The sequence below is a fragment of the Silurus aristotelis genome, assembly GCF_946808225.1.
Source record: "Silurus aristotelis genome assembly, chromosome: 13".
Taxonomy (NCBI): Eukaryota; Metazoa; Chordata; class Actinopteri; order Siluriformes; family Siluridae; genus Silurus; species Silurus aristotelis.
Genome location: NC_139586.1, coordinates 12,198,432 through 12,206,149, shown reverse-complemented (window position 1 = coordinate 12,206,149; position 7,718 = coordinate 12,198,432).

Below are 7,718 nucleotides of genomic sequence, written 5' to 3'. Positions count from 1 at the left end.
GGCTCTTCTTAACCTGCTCCCTACTCTCACAACAAATCACAATATCATCCGCAAACATCATAGTCCTGGTAGACTCCTGTCTGACCTCAGGTCAGACAGTCAACCTGTCCATCACCACTGCAAACAGGAAAGGGCTCAGGGCCAATCCTTGATGCAGTCCAACCTTCACCCTGAACCAGTCTGTCGTACCTACTGCACACTTCACTGCCGTCACACTGTCCTCATACATGTCCTGCACCACCCTCACATACTTCTCTGACACACCTGACTTCCTCATACAATACCACAACTCCTCTCTTGGCAACCTGTCGTACGCCTTCTCTAAATCCACAAATACACAATGCAATTCCTTCTGTCCTTCACTATACTTCTCCATCAACATTCTCAAAGCAAATAAGGCATCTGTGGTGCTCTTCCTCGGCATGAAACCATACTGTTGCTCACAGATGCTCACCTCTTCTCTCAGCCTGGCTTCCACTACTCTTTCCCATAACTTCATGGTGTGACTGATCAACTTAATTCCCCTGTAGTTACTGCAGGTCTGCACATCTCCTTTATGTTTAAAGATCGGTACCAGCACACTTCTTCTCCATTCCTCAGGCATCTTCTCACCTTCCAAAATCCTGTTAAACAATCTGGTCAAAAACTCCACTGCCATCTCTCCTAAACATCTCTACGCTTATACCGGTATGTCATCTGGTCCAACCGACTTTTCACTCTTCATCCTCTTAACCGCTGCTCTCACTTCCACCTTACTAATCCTATCTACATCCTGCTTCACCAACTACACATCATCCAACCTTCTCTCTCTCTGATTTTCCTCATTCATCAGCTGTTTAAAATACTCCCTTCACCTTCTTAACACACTCTCCTCACTAGTCAACACATTTCCATCTCCATCCTTTACTGCTCTAACTTGCAGTACATCCTTCCCAGCTCGGTCCCTCTGCCTGGCCAATCGGTATAAATCCTTTTCTTCTTCCTTAGTGTCCAACCTCTCATACAGCTCCTCATATGCCTTTTCCTTGGCTTTCGCCACAACCCCTCTTAACCTGCTGCCGCATCTCCTTGTACTCCTGCCTACTTTTCTCATCACTCTGTCTATCCCACTTCTGTTTTGCCAACCTCTTTCTCCTTATGCTCTCCTGCACTACCTCATTCCACCACCACGTCTCCTTGTCTGGCTTTCTATTTCCAGATGTCACACCAAGTACTTTTCTAGCTGCCTCCCTCAACACTCCTGCAGTAGTTGCCCAATCATCCAACACCTCCTTAACACCACTGAGCCTCTGTCTGACCTCTTCCCTGAACCTCACACTACACTCTTCCTCCTTCATTTTCCACCATCTTATTTTTCTTTCAGTCCTCACTCTCCTCCTCTTCTTCTTCTCCTCCAAAACCATCCTGCAATCCACCATCCGATGCTGTCTAGCTACATTGTCCCCTGCCAACACCATACAGTCTCCAATCTCCTTCAGGTTGCATCTCCTGCATAGCACATAGTCCACCTGTGTGCACCTTCCTCCACTCTTATACGTCACCCTATGATCCTCCTTCTTCTTAAAATGAGTGTTCACCACTGCCATTTCCATCCTTTTAGCAAAATCTACCACCATCTGCCCTTCCACATTCCTCTCCTTAAAACCATACCTACCCATCACCTCCTCATCACCACTGTTCCCTTCACCTACATGCCCATTAAAGTCTGCCCCAATCACCAATCGTTCTTTCCTAGGTACACCATCTACAACTTCATCTAATTCACTCCAGAATCTTTCCTTCTCCTCCATCTCACAGCCAACTTGTGGAGCATAGGCACTGATGACATTTATCATCATCCCTTCAACTTCCACCTTCACGATCATCACCCTATCAGAAACTCTCTTCACCTCCACTACACTCTTACTGTACTCTTCCTTCAGAATCACCCCTACACCATTTCTCTTTCCATCCACACCATGATAAAACAGTTTAAACCCACCTCCAATGCTCCTGGCCTTACTCCCTTTCCACTTGGTCTCCTGAACACACAGCATATCTACCTTTCTCCTCTCCATCATATCAGCTATCTCTCTCCCTTTACCCGTCATAGTACCAACATTTAAAGTACCAACCCGAACCTCCACTCTCCTGCACTGCTCCTTTCCGTGCCATCTCTGTAGACGTCTTCCTCCTCTCCTTCTCCTCCTACTGCCAACAGTAGCCCAATTTCCACCGGTACCCTGTCGGCTAACGATACCTGTGGCGGTCGTTGTTAACCCGGGCCTCGACCGATCAGGTATGAAATTCTCATTTGTGATTTGCATATTTGATTTGGCACATGTTTTACGCTGGATGCCCTTCCTAACGCAACCCTCCCCATTTACCCGGGCTTGGGACCGGCACTAAGAGTGCACTGGCTTTTGCATCCATAATGGCTGGGTTAAGAAAATATCTTGAAATAATAAGTCAAAATAGTTTTAAAAAAATAATAAATCTTATTATTACAGCTTATAATAATATAGATTTAGATATAGATATATAGATATACACACAAAAAATATAGATAATCTATTTTATACATCAATAAGTTCAAATAATATATCTTTTGGTTCTGTTATTTTATTATTTTATCCCCTATTTTTGTTTTGTTGTATCTCATTAGTTAATAAAACAGCTGACAGTTTTCCCATCCTTCTAATCATTTTATTTCATATTATTTTAACTTAACAGGTAGTCGTCGACTTACGACCATGATTGGTTCCGACAGACCGGTCGTAAGTAGAGCAGGCTATATGTACAGTACTGTGAAATGATGTTATAAAAATCTTTAAGTAGTATTTTATCATAATTTTCTTTCATTGTTATACTGTATATATCATCATTTTCTTTGTTCATTTTATGCCATTTTTAACATCTCTACATCGTAAGTCTGCGACTACCAGTATTTATTTTATTGTATTTATTTTATACTAAATCAATTTTGATAAATTTTCGAAGTTGGTGATTTTTCCTTTTTTTCTATACACGTTTTTTTTTTTCATTGATGTGATTTAAATTTTCTCCAAACTTGGATCCTAATTATCTTCCTTTCTGATGACGCTTTGTCCTTTACCTTCATGCCAACTAAATTATCCATCGTTTTTTTTTTTCTGTGCATTCTTCTGGACTGCTTCACTGACCATTGTCAAACACAAATGAAGAAGAAAGTGATTTTTTTGCGTGGCCTGTGTAGAAGTCCTGGTGATGGCCATGGTGGTGGCTTTGATGTGCACTGCGTGATCTGTTAGGCCTGTGGCTACTTATCCCCCTGTGATGTTTGGGTTTAATTAGATGTGATGCCGATTTATCCGTTAAAATCATAATACTAATTTACCCAGAGTTCAGTGGTGCCTCTGCAGGTGGCGAAACAGCGCTTCTAAACTGCTTTATCTCTTATTTTTCTCAAATGTATTTCTTAAAGCAATTATTTAAATCTTTTTAATTTTTTTTTAAAATCCTTATCCTGACTTCCTGACGTGACATAAGTCGACTGTAACGTCAAATTTGTATGCAAATTTCACAAATTGCACTGTTGCTAACGATGTCAGTTTCCCTTACAGAACCTTGAGCTGCATCAACAGCACTTTGTGAATGCTTTTGCGTTGTCCACACTCTAAATCACGTGTCATCCGTCCAATTAAAAGCGCAGTGTCACCTGAGGGGTGACGTCATGACCAGAAAACTATAAAAGGTCCAGAAACTCCCCCTGCTAGGAAACCTGTGTGTTGCTCTGGGCCAAGAAGTCCTAACACAGGACATTCTGGGGACCCTGCCAATAAAGGGCATGGTGCACCTCATCACACGGTGGTCAAAGGCTATACGATTCAGTTCAGTTTTGATCGAACCCCAGTTCGACGAGGTGTGTCCCACCCTGGTGGGACCTGAGCAGGCTCTTGTCATGGAACAAGAGATAAAAACTCTCCTGAGGAAGGAGGCCATCAAAATGGTCCATCTATCAGACAGATAGTCTGGGTTCTACAGCCGATACTTCATAGTTCCCAAAAAGGATGGAGGGTTGCATCCTATCCTAGATTGACATTAGCTGAACTAATGAGTCACTAATGAGACTCAGGTTCAAGATGCTGACCCTCAAGCAGGTTGTGTCTCAAATCAGATCTGAGGAACAATTTGTCATGATAGATCTAAAGGATGCATACTTAAATGTATTCATCCTTCCTCATTACAGAAAGTTCCTGAGGTTTCTGGGCTGGACGCCTTGGCTCAGGCATGGCTGAAGCTATGCCTGTATGCTTTTCCCCCGTCATGCTGCTGTAAAATGTGTATATCAGAATGGAGTCCGTCTCCTCCTGGTGTCCCCATGGTGGCTGGACAGACCATGGTTTGTGGACCTAGTAGCCTTTCTGGAACACCCTTCCTGGGATCTCCTCTCTCAGGCAGGGGTGCAATAGTTCGTATGGTGTCCGTTCAGTGTATAGTGTGATCAGCACCGATTGTATCCAGTCCGGCTGGTTCAGTGCTTGAATTTCTTCAGAAACATTTCGTCAAAGGGCTTCGTCCACCCTTAAAGTCTACGCGTCTACCATTTTAGCATGTCATGCCCTCTTGGTGGGGCAATCACTGGGCAGAGACCCAGTGATGCGTTTTCTCCAGGCACCTGGAGGCTAAGGCCTAGAGTGCCTGCGTGGGACTTGGACGTTGTGTAGGAGGCTCTATTTGAGCCCCCCTTTGAGCCGTTGGCATCTTGAAGGCATCTCACAGTCAAGATTGTGTTCCTCCTGGTCATTTGTTTTATTAAGAGAGTAGGGGATTTCAGGACCTTTCTGTGGCCCTCTTCTTTCTGGAGTTTACTTCAAGCATGGCCAGTGCCTTCCTCTACTTTAGAATGGGTTACATTCCTAAGGTGCCCTTGGTCATCCCATGACCTGTTATGCTCCATGCATTCTATCCTCCTCCTTTTCAGGCTCCAGTCCGTGTGAGCACTGGACATTTATTTCCACAAAATGAGTCTGTGAAGAAAGTCGGAACAACTGTTTATCTGCTATGGCCCTCCGAGAATAGGCCTCCCTCCAAACAAGCAGATGCTTAGAAGGTGGATTTGTCTCATCCTTGTCTCATCCTGCAAGTTCTATGGTCACCCCGCTCCCTTACCCGGAAGGTACACACTTAACCCAGAATGTGGCAGCCTCTAAAGCTTGGTCCTCTGGAGTTTCCCTCCATGACCTCTGCAACGCTGCGGGCTGGTCCACCCCAGTGACCTATGTCTGGTTTTATAACCTTGACCTCAATGCCACTACTGACCCCTCTGTCCTTCTGTTCCTAGCTGTGCCCTCACACACTAGGAGGGAACTGGTCAGTCTGGACTCTAGTTCCCAAAGTGTTGTTGATGCAGCTTGAGTTCCTGAAAGAGAGCATTTCCAGGTAATGTAGGTAACCCTGGTTTCTTCAGGGGGAACGAGATGCTGCGTCGCCATGCCACACTGCTGGTATCTTGGCCACGCTTCCTTCTCATTTCTTCTTCTCCTTTCTTCACTCCATGTTCTTTTATAGCTTCCTGGTCATGACATGACCCCATTGGTGACACCGCGCTTTCCATTAGACGGATTGCACACGTGAATTATAGCTTGGACAACGCAGAAGCGTTCCCAAAGCGTTGACGCAGCGTCTAGTTTCCTCAGGGAACCAGGGTTACATATGTTAACTGAAAACGTTACTCATGTTTTATTTCCAAATCAAGCCAAATAGATTTACAAAAATTTTTTCTTTACGTTCCAGTGTATCTCTAAACATTGCACAAAGTTGATTGTTTTTTACCATGTGACATACACTCATGAGTAACGAGGGGTACTATTATATTGAAGGCTTGTAGAATGCCAAAAATGTAACAAAAAAGTTCATAGCTTATTGTTCACATAGAAAATGTGGGTAATAATCTGACCACTCTAATTATCTCATGTCATATACTGTATACAGTACATAAAAAAGATTTCTGTTATACACATTTCAATTTCTTTAATTTTTTACTGAATTTTAGAAATGACACTCATTCTGGTGACAGAAAGCCTTGCATAAAATAAATAAATAAATACATTTTCTATGCAAAAGTGATTCTGGGCAATTGTTTCGGTTGATTCCTCAGAGCGGTTCTATGGTACATGTGGTCCTAATATTTTTTCATATACGCTCTTATTATCAATAAAATAGGCATCGCAAAGAAGTAGAGTTGAGCTGTAGAGATCATTAGTGAAATGGGTGATTGTTTGTTTTTCTATTTTAATGTTCAAACAAAGCTAGCATGAAGCTGAGTACATAAATTCAAATAGCTGCAACTGTTTCTAATAAGGGAATCAAGAAAAATACTGAACAGACCACTCCCACAAGCAACAACATTAGCCAAACAAACTCCCAGCAACACAAGAGACTTTTTACAAGAGTAAATGTGTGAAGTTTTGCAGTAAATCAAATTAATGTGTTTAAGTATTTTTAAATCTCAAATAATCATGCAAATAATTTGACAAATGTTCATTTCTACCTCAGGTTTACTTAAAAAAAAATACAGATTTTAAATATTTCACAAAGTTTTATTGTTTAACCTCTTAGCCTTCGGCACAGATTTTGGGACTCACAGCTGAAATGCTCTACCTAAATTTAAATGTTAACAGTTCCTGATAAAAGTGGGCTGCATATACAATTTAAATATCTTTAAAAAGAAGGCAATTTGAGCTTTACTGTCCATTATTCAAAGTTGATATTGCTCAAAAAGATAATAATTTATAGATGATTAAGTACTGTAAAAAAAAGTTAGTAAAAAAAGAGATTTCTGCAAACATTTATCTAAAACTATGTTTGGTTTGCTGCTCCCCACCCCACCCAGCCCATGTTTTAGGACTCACAGCTGAAAACACCTACCTAACTTTAAATGTTAACAGTTCCTGATATAAATGTGCTACATACACAATTTACCGGTAAAAATCTTTAGAAAGAAGATACTATGAGCTTTACTGTCAATCATCAAAGTTGATATTGCTCAAAAAGATATTAAGTTATAGAGGATGAAGTGCCATGGATATGCATTTCCTGCATTGAACATTATTTTTATTTTATAATAATATCTCATGAGTTTATATTTCAAATTTTATGAAGATTTTCATAACAAACGAGATTCCTACAAACATTTATCTGAGACTATGTCTGATCTTTTTTCTCTCTCTCCCTGTTTGAGAGCCACCTGCTAAACTCAGATGGCCAGTCATACTTTATTCATACAGTCTGCATAGAAATGAACTGCTGACCATTAATATTAGATTCTATACTCATGTACTTACCACTTTAGAATATATGAACTATTAAATGTGAAAGTTTACACCCCACATCTGCACTGTACTGATATTTGTAATACACTACAGATGTTTTTTTAAACTTCCTTACTGCCCATGTTACAACTTGATTAACTTTACAAAATATTTTTTAAAAAATGTGTAAAAAGTGTAAAAGTTTGTACACCCTACTAAGTACTTTTCTTAGGATTACTCATATTTTTACATACAAATGCATGCTTTATCTGTCTCTCTCTCTCTCTCTCTCTCTCTCTCTCTCTCTCTCTCTCTCTCTCTCTCTCTCTCTCACTCTTAAACACATACACACATATACACACACATTCATTTAGACCTCCCACAGACCCCCCAGCCCAACACTACCAACACACACACACACACACACACACACACACACACACACAC